This window comes from Balaenoptera borealis (assembly GCF_965194805.1).
Source record: "Balaenoptera borealis genome assembly, chromosome: X".
Lineage (NCBI taxonomy): Eukaryota > Metazoa > Chordata > Mammalia > Artiodactyla > Balaenopteridae > Balaenoptera > Balaenoptera borealis.
In genome coordinates, this window is record NC_138881.1 from 7,043,891 (window position 1) to 7,059,717 (window position 15,827).

Below are 15,827 nucleotides of genomic sequence, written 5' to 3' on the forward strand. Positions count from 1 at the left end.
AAACCCGAGTTATAAACTCTAGAATGCTTCCCCCCAAGTGCATCTGGCTTTAAATGGCTTCTCCAGGTCTCTCTAGAGTGGAGACATGCAATGCGTCCATGAAATGCTAAACATGGCATCAAAATATCTCCACATGCACAGTCTACCGTCCCTATTCACCAATCCTCACCTTAGGGCTTCTGTGCTGTGAGGAGACCTAGCATTTCCCACACCGCAGCCTTGCTCCTATCAAAGGGCCTTCCTCCCAGGAAGCTGCAGGAGCAATGTACAAGAGCCAGCTCTGGTGCAGGAGCTCCACATCCAAGCTCAGCTTTCTGTACCCCTGGCCCCAAGTTCCCTGGTTCTGACTCAACTGCGCTCCACATTCCATCACCCAAGATCCCTTTCTTTTTTTTTTTTTTTTTTAATTATTTTTTTATTTTTCGGCTGCGCCACGTGGCATATAAGATCTTAGCTCCCCGACGGGAGGTCGAACCCGGGCTCCCTGCCCTGCAAGCACAGGGTCTTAACCACTGGACTGCCAGGGAAGCCCCCTAAGATCCCTTTCTGTGCCATGTGCTGGACAAGCTATTTAGGACCAGTCTCATCACATCCCGGACAGGAGCTCAGTATCTGCCCCGACACCGTCCACAACCACAGCTCAGGAGCACACGCTCTCCCTCCAGCCCCACCCGACAAGGCCTGCCATATGGGGCCAATTCCAGGGCAGACGGGAGCAGAGGCTCTGCAGCTGCTCAAGGATAAATCTTAATCACGGGCCTCAGCCTGGAGTGATCAGCACCCAGCACGGTCACCCTTTCAGAGTTCAGCTTATGAGGCTTGATGATATCTCAGAGCAGATGAGTCGTGCTGCTTGGAAAAAAAAAAAAAACCACAAAACAGTAATGACTGCAAGACAGACAGACACATACACACTCACACACACACACACACACACACACACACACACTCTCTCTCTCTCTCACACACACACACACCCCTCTTTCCACCTAACTCCCAGAAAAGCGCAGAAGCCTCTCTGGGTCCCTGGGATGACAGGTGCATGTTTATGTTCCATTTCACTGTGAGTGACCTTCCACATGGTTCTGAGTTCTAACAGCTAGAAGGTAAGAGACTTTTCAAACTGTACCCTTCACAGGCAGGCAGGCAGGCAGGCAGACAGCTCCACTGTGGGGCATAGAGGCGGGCGACTCTGAAGTCCTGTGGATCTTTGAAAGAATTCTGAGAAGAAATCTCTCTTGATCTCCTGTGACACTACACACGGCTGTACTCACATCCCTTTTGTGCCTAAAACCCCAGGATTCCTGAATAAACAATTGAAGAGTTTTTTTCAAAGGAGAGTGTTCATCACTTATAACAATTTAGAATACCTTGAGGTCTGCTTTAGAAAGTCATTTTCTTCATTTTTGAATTTGAATCGTAGAGTGTCAAAACCTTTGATGAATCTCCTCTGCTTACGTCAAAATCAACTTGTGTCTTTCAGAAAGAATCACTCCCTAAACTACACAAAGAAAAATGCACAATTTACACACATGTTTACAGCGGCATTGGTCACAAGAGTCAAAAGGTAGAAACAACCCAAATGTCCATTAAAGGATGAATGGATATACAAATTGTGGAGTGTACCTACGATAGAATATTATCCAGCCATAAAAATGAATAAAATACTGACACAGGCTACAACGTAGATGAACCATGAAAACATTATGCTAAGGGAAAGAAGCCAGACATAAAAAGACAAATATCGTATGCTTCCATTTAGATGAAATATCCAGGAGGGGCAAATCCATAGAGACAGAAAGCGGACTGGTGGTTGCCAGAAGCTGAGGGAAGGGGAAAGGGGAGTGACTGTCTAATGGGTACAGGGTTTAATTTGGGGGTGACGAAAATGTTTTGGAACTACACAGAGGTGGTGGTTGCACAATGCTGCGAATATACTAAATGCCAACGAATTGTTCACTCTCAAATAATCAGCTTTATTTAATGCAAATTTCACCTCAATTTTTTTAAATGATTTAAAAGGTCTGAAAAACATTTTTGCTACCTGATCTGTAAGGTCTTTGTTCCAAAAGAGTTTATGTTTTCTTTTTTACGAGACTGTTCAAGAAACCTATAAAATCTTACGTTTGTGTCACTTGTTTTTTTTTTTTTTTTTTTTTTTTTTTGTGTCACTTGTTTTTAATGTCCCTTAGTGAACTTTAAGAATAAGTGGTCCTAAGGGCAGGGGGGTGGAGGGGGGAGGGGGGACCTTACTGTATGGATCCCATAACCAAAAGACAAAAATAGCTGTAGGTTATCTACCCCAAATCAAATGAAGAAAACAGAGATTAAGAAGCATAGCTGGGCAATTGTAGGTAGGTTAACGCAGAGGGATTTGAAGTTTTACCATATGAGAGTACAGCCCCAGGCTATCTGTAGAGAACAGCAGCGTGGGCACCATCTAAGAGCTTCTTAGAAATGCAGGTAGGGGTAAGGGATTAACAGGTACAAACTACATACATAAAACACAGAAAATAGATAAGCAACAAGGACTTACAGTATAGCACAGGGAATTATACCCAATATCTTGTAATAACCTATAATGGATCATAATCTGCGAAAATACTGAATCACTGTGTTGCATACCTGAAACCAGCACACGATTGTAAATCAACTATACTTCAACTGAAATAAAGAAAGAAAGAAAGAAAGAAAGAGAGAGAGAAAGAAAAGAAATGAAATGCAGGACCTCAGCCCTACCCAGAACTACAGGATCAGAATCTGCGTTTTAGCAGATCCCCAGGCATCCTCATTATCGCTCCAGAATAGGCTGACTGGCCCTCACCCTGAAGCTATGTTATTTTGCCTTCAACAAAGTGCCTCTACAAGGCCTTCAAAAGGCATCTGCACAAACCTGCTTCTTCCCCTCCCTCCAAGTCACCTAAGAATGTTCTATGCTGCCTCCCCACCCTGCTCACCCACCAGACCCCTACAAGGGGCAAGACCGTCAAGCAGTGCTATACAACCTAGAAACCCATGCACAACTTTCTCACCTAAGTTTTATCAACCAACCAAGACTTGACCTCCTCCCTCAGAAGTACTTCTCTCCTTTTCCTGTCTTCCATCACTGATAAATAGACCAATTGGTTCTACTTCAGGTCCTCTGTTTCTCATAATTCTTATTCATCTGCAGATCCTTTATCTCTCTTTTATTGCCCACAAAAAAATCACCTCTAACTAAAGTTGCTATGTATAAAAGTAATGCTCGGAGGGCTGCAGAAGAAAGATGGTGGTGGCCTGGAGCAGGAGAGGTTAGGAGAAATGGTCAGATCTGGACCCACATTGAAGCTGGAGCCAAAAGGACTTCCTGTTGAATTGGTGTGGACTGGAGAGAAAGATACACACAAGAACAACTCAAAGGTTTTTGGCCTGAGCTAGCAGAAGGATAGAGTGTCCATTACTGAGATGGAAAAGGCAGTGGGAAAGGGGAGACAGGAGGGGAATACTCACAACACTAAACCACACTAGGATAAGGTATGCCCACTGCCCTACAAGGGTTTCCACTCAAGGAAACTGCCCCAGGAGCCCTTTCTCACAGCAGGCTCTCTACGTATTGACAAATGGATCTGTCATTATTACGAGTGCACGTGCAAACCTGTAAACGTGGGAGAAGGCGAGTGATTACTGCACTGAAAAACCCTTGAGGCCGCTCTCGGTGGCAGTGACTCTCGGTGGCTATGGAGATTCTAGGATGCGTTGTGCTGCATATGAGGCACGTATCATGAGACAAAACACTAAACCTCTGTAATCACACCATTTGACACTCGAGAAGATAACCTATAATCTTGTATCCCTTATTTCAGGTGGTAAATCAATTGGCATCTGGAAAAGCAAAGTGCTACATCTTGAGAAAAAACAAAACAAACCAAAACGCAGCTTCCACTTCAGCGGAATAGATGCCAACAACCATGTGTATGTGTATGTAATATTTTATAATATATTATTTTATATAATATTATATTATGTAATGATTATATAATATATGAAAATTATATATAAAAAATATATTTGTATATATCAAAAAATCATATGTAAATAATTATATATGTTTTCCTATTATATATGATTATAGAATACAACTATATATTTTATATATCATTATATCCCATAATTCTGTGTAACGTCTGTTACATAATATACATTCATATGCATGATCATCAACATATTTTCACCAGCATATACAACAGCCTCTAACACTACCAAACCATAATATTTATAAACATCCCAAAGTAACACTAGACCGTGGCAGCCTGCCCACCCCTCTGGATGCCCCAGGTTAACATGGGGTTGTCATCAGTGGACATTATGACCTCATTCCTGAACTGGTTCACATTCCTCACCTACCCCCGGCTTCCCTTTGGCTCACAAAAACATGCACCAACCATCTACTTCAGTGCCCTTTGCATGTATCTTCTGTGCTATTAGCTATCCATTAACTTGAAGGTTTAAAAAGATGCAAGGAAAACTGAACAGAGAATTCACCTGAGCACCACGAATGGCTCTCGAAGATAGAACCCAGCATAGGAGAGAGACAATCAATTAGCAGATGAGGACTGGGGCACAGACCACGAGGTGTGCCCACTCAGGATGGGCCTAGAAAGTGACCATGAGGGACGAGCCAGAGGTCTGGAGTGAGATGAGTGATTCTGTACACAGGGCCAAACGTGAGTGAATGGTCACTGAAATAGGAATCGTTACTCCGCGGGCACCGTTTTGTTAGGTGTACTCTGTCTTCACACACCAAGTGCATATTAGTCAGAGTAGGATAATGGCTGTAACAAACAGCTCTCCCAGTTTAACAGAATAAACATTATTGCTTTTGCTCCGACACACAAGTTCCTGCTCTGGCAGTGCTCCTATACGCCTCTCCTCCTTCCAACTTATGGATACGCCAAATTCTAGGATAAAAAAGAACTTGCCTTCCAGGCACAACAAGGGGAGGAGAGAGTGTGGAACACAGCACACGAGGCTGTTTGGGGCTAGAGGACTGGAGGTGGTGGTGTGTGTCATTTCAGCTTCATTCCACCAGACAGAACTCAGGCATAGGGCTGCCCTATGTACCAGGGAAACTAGGAAATGGGGTCTAGCTGTGCCAAAGCCCACAGGAGGAGAAGGAAACAAGCGCAGTGAGCCTCTGCCCCAGGGCATCAGGTAGGGACCACAGAGATGACTAGAGAACAGTCATGGAAGAAAGAGTTTTTAAGATATGGTTTTACCCAATTAAGGAATGTCTTTAGAACTACCACTGTTCTCTTAACCCTGGGCTTAACTATAAACAACAACAATAATCCGGTTGGTGGGGGGGATAAACTAAAAACAGCTAAACCCACACCAGGGAACATACTATGGATTAGAATTCATTCATTCAACTATAGATGTAACGTGAGCCGCCAATCTTACGGATAACAAAGATATAAGAGAAAACCGTACTTCATAGTAGCCTAGGCAAGCATTTCTGTCTTGGTCTCTGACTCAGACCCACTTTACCTTTCAACGTCTCAGTTCTTCCAGCATTGTCATTATTCTAAACCAAGGGTCAGTAAGCCAGGGGATGGCAAACCACAGCCCAAGGGCACATCCAGCCCACCACCTCTTTTTGCATAGTCCTCAAGGTAAGAATTGCTTTTACATTTTCAAATGGTTGAACAAAATCAAAGAATCGTACCACATCATGACCCATGAAAACTCCATGAAAGTCAAATTCCAGTGTCCATGCATCAAGCTTTACAGCAACACAGTCATGTTCATCTGTTTAGATGTTGTCTGTGGCTGCTTTCCACACCACAGCAGCAGAGTTGAAACCTGACAACGGGCTGTGAGGCTCACAAAGCTGAAAATATTTACTATCCAGCCCTTTATAGTAAATGTTTACCAACCCTTGGTCTAAGCCAAACTGGTTCCTCTCTGTTGTCAAATAGGCCACATTTCCCTTCTCAGGGTGCAGTATGTTCAGTGTTCAAGCTTTTCCGTGTTTCTGGCTAAACCAAGTAACACGTTGGCAATTCTTCATCTACTTCCCTTGCTTTTGCAGTTCCTGTTCGTCAGTTCACACGACACCGGAATCTCAGTAAATATAGCAGCTACAGTGACCTGAGATGATGGGAAGGCCCCTGTTTTTCTATGCATGAACTGGGAAGATTTCGCTCAACCTCAAAAGTGTTAAGCAGAAAAAGGAATCCTCAGGCCTCTGTATGATCTGGAAGGTTTCCACCGTTTCTTCCAAGTGCTTTCCTCCATGACTATTTTCTACGTCTCATGTGTAAACATCACGGCTCCCAGCTGTGGCAGCTGGGATGCAAAACCACTTCCTTTGCTGGTGATTTATCACTTCACTGTTTTATACACCAGCTTCCTAGGGCTGCCATAACAAAGTCAAAGCCAGGATTTACTAAGTCTCTCTGAATTCAAAGCCGAAAATGATTCCCACTAGTCCATCTTTCCGGTACTTTCTCCACCCTAGGATAAAAAGCCATGAATCGGGCTTCCCTGGTGGCGCAGTGGTTGGGAGTCTGCCTGCCAACGCGGGGGACACGGGTTCGGGCCCTGGTCTGGGAGGATCCCACATGCCGCGGAGCAACTAGGCCCGTGAGCCACAACTACTGAGCCTGCGCGTCTGGAGCCTGTGCTCCGCAACAAGAGAGGCCGCGATAATGAGAGGCCCGCGCACCGCGATGAAGAGTGGCCCCCGCATGCCGCCACTAGAGAAAGCCCTCGCACAGAAACGAAGACCCAACACAGCCAAAAATAAATAAATAAATAAATAAAAAATAAAAATAAAGGAATTCCTTTAAAAAAAAAAAAAAAAGCCATGAATCTATTTCCTATCTACCCTCCACCATATACAGATCCACTGGTTTCATCCTACACTTTCTGATCTATGGATCCTTTTTCTCTGCCTGAAACAAAACGTGTACTTTTCAATTTTCACCAAATCCAGACTTTAATTCCTAAACTCAACTTTGTTTCTCATTTACTCTTATCTATACTTAACATAATTAGATAGAGCAATAATGCAACTAATAAAAACAATTAAGACCTTTTTTACACCGGCATAAAGGTTCGTAACTTATCCTGAGACTTTTTTTCTTACCGGTTGTCACCTACAGCCTGCCCAGCAGACCCTTCCAGGTTGGCCAGATTCCAGGGCTTACTCCCACGGGCCCTCTGTAGCCCCCTGCAGGCCAGCTACAGTGTCCCAGGACTCCTTGGCAACTCAGCTTCCCACATCAAACTAATTACATAACTACGTTTTGGGCAACTTTTGTTGTCATCTGTAAGTGACTACTACTGGATGAGGCCACATATTTTTCATTAATTTTAGGTCATTTTTGCTCTTCCAGCCATAATTTACTTGTGGCCTACCAACTAATCTTTCACTTTTGCAAGTTTCCATAATGCCATATATCCGTGGGCAATTACTTGATATAATCGGTAAATAAAATCCTGGAAGCTTCGAGGTATTTTAAAAACAAATATTTTATTATCATTAAGTAGTAGACACACCACCAGCACCACCACCCGCCCTCCACAAAGTTGTAAGCCAATTCCTCTTACGTAAAGTTACAAATTCTATTATGAAGGGATTACTCCTTTTCATGGGAGGGGAGAAAAAGGCAGCATTAGCTGCCCGAATCCAGAAACTGGAAGTAATGCAAATCACCACCAAATGGTCTTCAGCTAAAACAAAGGCCAAACATTTCATAATTTAGCCGAGATCCTAATCCAAATTAACTCATAACAATGAATTAATGGCACAGATGGTTGTCACGGTGACCTCATTTTGGCTTTACATAATCTAGATGTCAGATGACACATGAGAAACATGGTATTAGAATATTGCTAAAATAATGAACAATGTGCATGCCTGAGATTCCCAGCATCTTTGACCTTCTTAAATTTACACTACTTTTCAAATCCATCTAAAAATATTCAAGACAGCACTTAGGCCTCTTAATTTATGCTAATGATTTGATCGCCTTTCCCTTCCCTTAGCAAAGCTAACCACACTAGAATATACTGAATGGTTTAGCCACCTCAACAGATTTCTGATCAAAGCAAGCGTGAAATAATTTTCCCCACTTTGCACAGCAAAATCCTTTATACAAGTAAGTCAACAATATGGGGAGGAGACAATGCAATTCAAAAGGCATGAAGACAGGGCTTATAGAAGACGTATTTGCTAATATTATCATACGAAATTGTTTCTTTTGTTTTCTTAAGTCTCAGCTGGGAGACAGCGGCAACTGAACCAATGTTCTCCCAGCGTAGCCTGGGTCTTCGGTATGCTTTAGGGAATGAAATTACTTCCTAATCATGAAATCCACTAGACTGTGGAAGAGCCTAATAAAAGAATGACCCAGCAGCTTTGGGTCATTGTGCAGTTACCTCACAGGGCCCTGGGCTAACCTGCCTGAGGCACTGCTGAAATTAAAGCAAGTGAGAGGCCCTGGAGTGAGAGAGAACCCAGGAGCCCTGCCTCTTGGCCTCCTGGTTTAGCATCTAATTCTCATTACATCAGCCTCCCAGGGGTGAGGAGCTCGCCAAGTCAGGGGAGGTGATGCATACTGGGGAGGGTAGGAAGAATCTGGAGTTTGTAGTAGAATTTAAAAACCAGCTTCTTCACTGCAGAATCTTCTAAGCTGTGACTCTCTCAGAAGAAAGGTGCCGCTCAGGAATAATTATAACCCAACTGCAAGCCTTTACCCTGATGGCAGAGAGCTGAAGCATTGATGACCACATGGGTGGCAACCTAAATACCCTTGTCACATGCCCTCCCCTTTCCCATTCATACTTGCGTTCTCCCTCCTGCTCAACCCCCTTGGTCACAGCTTGGGTTCATATTGTGGGAGGAGAGAAAGTGGCCTCAGAATCTGCAACGGCTGTAGAGCTCACCCTGGAGCCATGGGTCCCAAACTTGAGCACCAATGACAATCAGCAAGCCCCAAAGGAGGGCTCGTTCAGACACCAAGGGTGGCCCCACCTGTTTCAGCAGGTCCCGTGCGGGCCCCAAGAGTGCATATTACTAACCAGCCTCCCCTCACCCACCCTCGCCAAACCACCTAGAGTTTAAGTAAGTAAGCCGTGGGGAAGATCTGAGACCCAGACTGCAAGCTCGTCCTTCACTGCTGCCTCTGGATTGGCGCTCTCTCACGTTTTGTTGCTGCACGTGTCCTTTGACAGCTGTTGGTTGCTGCACATGTTAGATTTGGATGGGAGGCCGATGGCCCGGGTTAGAATCACAGCTTCCTGGTCCTGTGCCCTCTGGAGGAACGCTCACGCCTTCCTTCAGCGAACGGAGAGAAGCTGAGTAGGGACATCCGTGAGGGCCAAGGGCGGTGTGTGACGAGCAAGCAGAGCACTTACGCTGCCCGGCAGGCAAAGCACCCAAGAAGCACGGTGGCTTTTATCCCCACGGCGACGGCCTGCGGGGTGACTCACGTGGCGCGGCCGCCTCGAGCAGATCAACGTCGTGAGCCGCCGTGCTGTAAAGCGCCCCAGCGCTGCCTCTGCTTGCGTTTCCATGGCTCTAGCCCAACCGGATACATAGTGCAGAGCCTCCTCGGCCCACATGATATTAAGCGGAAGTAGAGGCTGTATCTTGCTTTTACATTTAAGAAGACGACTTAGTAGGACATTGGGAAAAAATACGGGAATAAATGTAAGAAAAGCTTAGGGAGTAAATGTTACGTCTACAGGAAAAACACGGTTACGTATCGGGATAAATACTGTGCCAGACTTTCCATCTGATTATGAGGGTCGCCTAGGCAGAAAAGTGGTTTTATAACCATTTGATTTTTTTTTTTTAAAGGAGGGAGGGAGAGTGACAGGTGGAAAGGGGAGAAGAGAGAGGAGAGTGAAAGGAAAAAGGAGATGAAAAGAAAGGAAGAGAAACAATGGAAAAGACATGTCTCCAAGCATCAGCTGGTCTTCATTTAACTGAAGAGGCAGGTTGTGGTGGTCTAGCGCGGCGGCGTTTTTGTCTGATGCACCAACGTGATGCTACTCCCACAGTCTACACAGCAGCCTGGGAGCCAAGCGCGGCACGGAGCCGCGCCAGGCTCGGCAGCCGCCTCAGCCCTGGAAGCTACTGCCCTTCACAGGAGCCCCAGGACATCTTTTGTTACCTGAGCCCTTCACCCTGGTCTCTAGGCAACGGGCACCCTCCCATCTAGAGCAGGGAGGCAGGAACCTGCTCCCAGGGCCGCTGCTCCTGTTCCTTCCTGCGGTCCCGGATTGCTGGGAGTTACGTTCAAATAACCTCGCTCTGCCATAATCAGTCTGCTCCTCCTGACGCATTAATTCCTTGAAGCTGCAGTCTAGTATTCGGGGGCCTCAAAATCATTTCTGATTACATACAAACATTAAAGCAAGCAGCAGTGGTGGGAAAAACAGACTGAAGTACAGGAGAGGTTACCACAGGTTGCGTACAGTGAGCAAAGATAAACATGCAAACATAAATGCACACGCACTTGCACAAACGTGTGTGCACATACACATCTGCACGCATGCATACACGTGCACACACATGAAGGCACACACACCTGTGAACACTCATGCATGCACACACGTGCCCCTGTACACACGTGCACTGTTAAACTAATGAAACAAGGAGGCCATTAGACTGAGGGGGCTCTTATACGGTGGAAGCCTAGTCAGGAAACCAGAATCAATCCCAAACAGCCAACTAGGCGTGAAGTTATAGCCAACCAATCATTTCCTTACTTTGCTTCCGCTTTTTCTCTATCCAAGTCTACCCCAGCTCCTGTCGGTGGAGCATTCCTAACCACTTCCGGTTAGGCACTGCCTGATTCAAATCAATTTTTGCTCAAACTCTTAAAATTGTTAACATGCCTTAGTTTATCTTTTAAGTACGCACAACCATACAGAAACACATATATACCCATACACACTCATGATGTGCATATACACCCACACAGGTTAAAGTAGTAAACTATCTTTTCAACAACTAACAAATTACACGAGCGGCAGACGTTAAGGGCCTCTTTCAAGGCAGAGGTCGTTATTTTTCAACTGTGAGCTGAGGCAACAACATTCTCAAGACTGAAACTTTGAACCTGGGCCACCAGTACTCTCTGCCACAATTCGCGGTGGCTGTTATCTGTTCTCTCATCCCAGTGACCAAGACCTGGTCTCATGTTCCTATAAGGCACAGGAAGCTTTCCATACCTGGTGCCCGAGTCTGAGGGAAGCAGTGGCCACTGCATCTCCCGTATTAACCTTCCACTAACATGCTGACTATAATTTAGCATAATAAACCTAAACCTCCTGTATTCCCAGGTTTGCTCCTGGAAAAAAGGTCCCTTGGGCCAAAGCGAGAAAATCGTGAAGCAAGCACAACACAGAAAAACAGTAAAACAAAATTAGATCAGCTTACGGGACTTTCCTGGTGGCGCAGTGGTTAAGAATCCGCTTGCCAATGCACGGGACACAGGTTCGAGCCCTGGTCCGGGAAGATCCCACATGCCGCGGAGCAACTAAGCCCGGGCGCCACAACTACTGAGCCTGAGCTCTAGAGCCCACAAGCCACAACTACTGAAGCCCGCGCGCCTAGAGCCCATCCTCCGCGACAAGAGAAGCCACTGCAACGAGAAGCCCGCGCACCGCAACGAAGGGGAACCCCAGCTCTCCACAACTAGAGAAAGCCCGCGCGCAGCAACGAAGACCCAATGCAGCCAAAAATAAAAAATGAAATAAATAAATAAATTTAGATTTTAAAAAATTAGATCAGCTTAGAGAGCAGTACACAGGGACCTCCTCTCCCCCTCTACCTGCCTGCTCTTTGCACCAGGAACTAGGTCCTCCTGGTAGGTAGGCAGGTGCCCAGGTAGGGCCCAGGTGTGGGTGACAGCGGGAAGGGCGAGAAGAGCTATATACCCTATTCCCTGTCTGCAGACCAGACTCAGCCCCACTGGGTGTGAGCAAAGAACAACTCATCATTAAAGGTTTTCAGGATGCCTGACGGGATCAAAGCCCTCACAAGCAAATTGCCTTTCTCTCTCCCTTTAAGCCTTCCCTTCTTATGTAAATGTATTCCAAAAAAAACATGCCACTTTGTTTTCAATAAAATGACACCGTGAACCTGCCAGCGGTCTTCCGGCTGACTGGGTGCTTGGCAAACATCTTTAACATCCCTATTAAAATGTGGCCTGGATCTGCAGAGTACAAACAGAAGGCGATTAGCAGGGAGGCAGGGTCCCCCGGGGGGGGGGGGGGGGGGACAGCTAAGCAGGGGCTTCAGAAGGGCTTCTGCTCCTGATCTCTATCGGATAATTCTAAGTAATCAGGACAAATCAGCTTGTAAATGAAACCTAATGTTCAGAGTCCAAAGTTGAAAATGGAAATTTTCCTTCTGTTTATTGGTATGAATGTCACCCAATGGGACAGCCATGAGGGTTACAGCCATCAAGTCCTGATGTCTAACACCCATCATTCTATCAAGAGTTTCCAGTCAATTTTAACTCTTTGTCCTACATCTTCAAAAGTTAATAAGCTGAACGTCAGAGATGTTCATTAAGGGCTAATATTAAATTGTTACGCTGTCATCAACAGAAAGAAAAAGAAAGCCGATGTATGAAGACACTGCATTTTCAAAATTGTGTGTGTAAGTTCCTTCTGAGTGACACACTGTGTCTTTACTTTTTCATCTCAGGGCTGAGAGGGAAGATTATATTTCACTTTAGCTTTGCCTGCCGCAGGAACAATTCACTATGTTTTTAACAACAATGGATAATCACGATGAAAAGATATTTTGTGCTAATTGTACAAGGTAAAAATTTAGAGTAATATTTGTGTATTAAATGACCCCATTTTTGTTTTAATCATACTAAATGCATGTGCCGGCCACCTCATTGAGATTGGATTAGGTTAAATATCAGCTGTGGTTCATCGGGCTCAGGTTCTATTTGCATTGTAACGTGCGCTATTTGACCCGTCCCTTATAACCATGTTCGCGTTTAATAATGCAGTTACTTAATGCAATTTAATTGTATATCATAATCACAACAAAAACAGAACAGAATGGAAGCGGCTCCAGTGAACTATCTCATCGAACCCTCACAAGAACCTTCTTCCATCTCCCCGCTTACAAAGGAGCACACAGATGCAGAAAATTAATGACTTGTCCAGAATCCAGGAAGCCAGGCTGGATGCTGACTCACTCAACATGCCTCTTCCACATATATTACCTGCAAATCCTTCATTGTTTACACACGAAACATACAGTTTCTCATTTAATGCATGTATGTTTCCATTTTGGCACCTGGGCAGGGCTCTCATATTGTATCTTTACAAGAGTAAAGAAAAAAAACTCACCTTCAAAAAGTAAAGAGTAGGATGAAGGAGACGTAATACTCAATTCCAGCAGCCTATTGCAGCCATCCAGGGTCTCAGATAAACTCAGTGGGGAAATGTTTGGCTCCCGGAGCTGACATTCTCGATTTTTTTAAATTCAATTACATTTCTTATCTCAATTACATTTTTAAATATTATTTTACCTTTTTTTCTTTGCATTCTCACACCACTTCTGATTTTTCCAAATTAATAAATACTGAAAAGTACTGAAGTACTAAGTGCTAAGGTACTTTTAAAGTATTGATTAAGTACTTTAAAAGTACTTACTCATGTCCCAAATGGAAAATCCTATATGGGCACTTTTGTGCCACAAACTCTATAATAGTCTAGCAAAAAAGCAGGGGACTTTGCAAGAACTTCTGGTGGCCATGGCTGGCCGCTGAACTATTATATATGCTACCTGTTTCTGTGTAACAAATTGCACCGAAACTTGGCAGTCTAAAACAATAAGGACCATTACCTCCTAGTTTCAATGGGTCAGGAATTTGGGAGCAGCCTACCTCGGTGGTGCTGGCTCAGGGTCTCCCGTGAGGTTGCAGTCAAGGTGTCAGCCAGGGCCGCAGTCATCTGAAGGCTTGACTGGGACTGGAGGAGGATCCAGTTCCAAGACGGGGTGTAGAAAGAGCTGGCAATTTGGTGCTGGCTAGTGGTCAGGAAGCCTCAGTTCTTCATCCCAAAGACCTCTCCATTGGGATGCTTGACTGTGTTCATGATACGACAACTGGCTTCCCCCAGAGCAGGTGATCCAAGAGAGAGCAAGGCAACAAGTGGCAATGCCTTTTATGACCCATCTTGCCAAAGTCACAACCAAAGAGGTCCATAATATTCTATCCGTTATCATATAGTACTGGTCAGCCCTCACTGATGTGGAGGGAACTGCACAAGGATGTGACTATCAGGAGGGAAGACTCATTGGGTGCCATCTTGGATGCTGGCTAAGCTATACTGTCTCCCAGAAAACAATGAGAATATTTTCAAAACCCACAGACCTGCTGGAACCTTGGTGGGAAAAGAAAGGTCAGGACCAAGCCTACCTAGGGCTGGAGACTGGTTCACCTTGTACCAGGACGGCCAGCAGGGCACATTTCAGCATCCAAAGATGCATGGCAATTACAAGGTGCTCCTGAGATAACGAAAATACCAAACATCAGAGGCGATCCAATCCTGTGAATGGCTGAGGCAGTAGAGAATTGACTGGAGTCAAACAGAAGGCAGTACTGTCCTTCCAAATGGTCCACTCAGCTCGGGGCAAGAGCGCAGGCAGCAGCTGGGGAAAGCGAGTCCACCCCACCCCCTGAGAAAGGAGTCGGCTGCGGATCAGGGTAGGTCTCCAGGCTGTCAAGTGAACGACAGAGCTAACCAGGAACCGAGACCCAGGTCGCAGGCTGACGCTGAGTGCTGAACCCTCCACAAGGGCCCACGGCCCTTCCGTGAAACACTGGCTGTCAGCAAGGAACGCCGGCACCCATTCCAGAGCGCAGTCCCGGGTGCATCTAAGCTTCTCATCTGTTGTGGAAAGCTCTGGATCCAGAGTTTAAAAAAAAAAAAAAAGAAGGAAGATGGCACCTGCCAGCCTCCATCGCCGGAGAAAACCCCAGCTGGCTCCCAGACGCATGTCAAACCAGGTGCCGGCCCCTCAGGACCACGGTGCATGGCAGGCAAACGAGCCCCGCTCCCACCGCGTCCCGGCGGCCCTCACGCCTCCTGAGGCCTCTTCTGCGCTGGGCCCCGCCGTGCCAGTCTGAGAGGCGAGCCCTGTAAGAGCCGAGGCTGTGGGCCTCATGGAGGCGCGACTCCTCGGTTTTCAGCGCTACCTGTTTGGGGGCTCCTCGCTCAGGTGACACCTTCAAAGGTGGCGTTCCAACCCTTCCCTCCTGGGGTGGGGGTTGGGCAGCTCCGGATTTCAAGTTCCCTCCCGACTGGGTGGGCGGCCGGGCCGGGCCAGGGGGTCCTCTGAGGGGAGAGGGTGTGTCCCAGCGCTTCCCACCTGCCCTCCCCGCCGCGGTGGGTCTTCTGTAGTAGGAGTCGCTCCGCGGGCTTCAGGGTTTGCTCGGAGCAAGGTTTTCCTCTCTGGCCGCCGCCGCCATCTTGAACCGGAACGAGAACCGGAAGCTGCGGTCGGGTGCGCGGAGCCGGCGGCGGCGAAGGACGCCGCGGGCCTGAGGCTGCGGGAGTGAGGCGTCGCGGGCGGACGGGCGAGTGACACGCTGCCACGACGAGGCGGCTTTCCTCGTACGGTAAGAGAGCCTTACTGTTTGCTCGCGTAACAGGAATCTGGAGGCAGGCAGCGGCTGGCGTCGAGTGACTGGCGGGTGTTTCTGGAACTCTGGGGGACTTGCGCTCATTTTCACCACCTGGCCGCTGTCACTGCAGGCTGTGTCCGAGGCAGAGGGAGCGGGACGGGGTCGCTGTGTGCA

General features: G+C 46.5%; 1 long non-coding RNA gene across 2 annotated transcripts in view; it reads left to right on the forward strand.

The window, feature by feature from the left end:
• Window positions 1-15,527: 15,527 nt before the first annotated feature.
• Window positions 15,528-15,827, forward strand: part of LOC309620003 — a 42,226-nt gene continuing 41,926 nt past the window's right edge. Inside the window, exon 1 of one of the 2 annotated variants that reach the window (XR_014239362.1) lies at window positions 15,528-15,647. This is a non-coding gene — a long non-coding RNA (uncharacterized lncRNA). The remainder of the gene's footprint in view (window positions 15,648-15,827) is intronic. The other variant, XR_014239363.1, reaches the window with a different exon arrangement.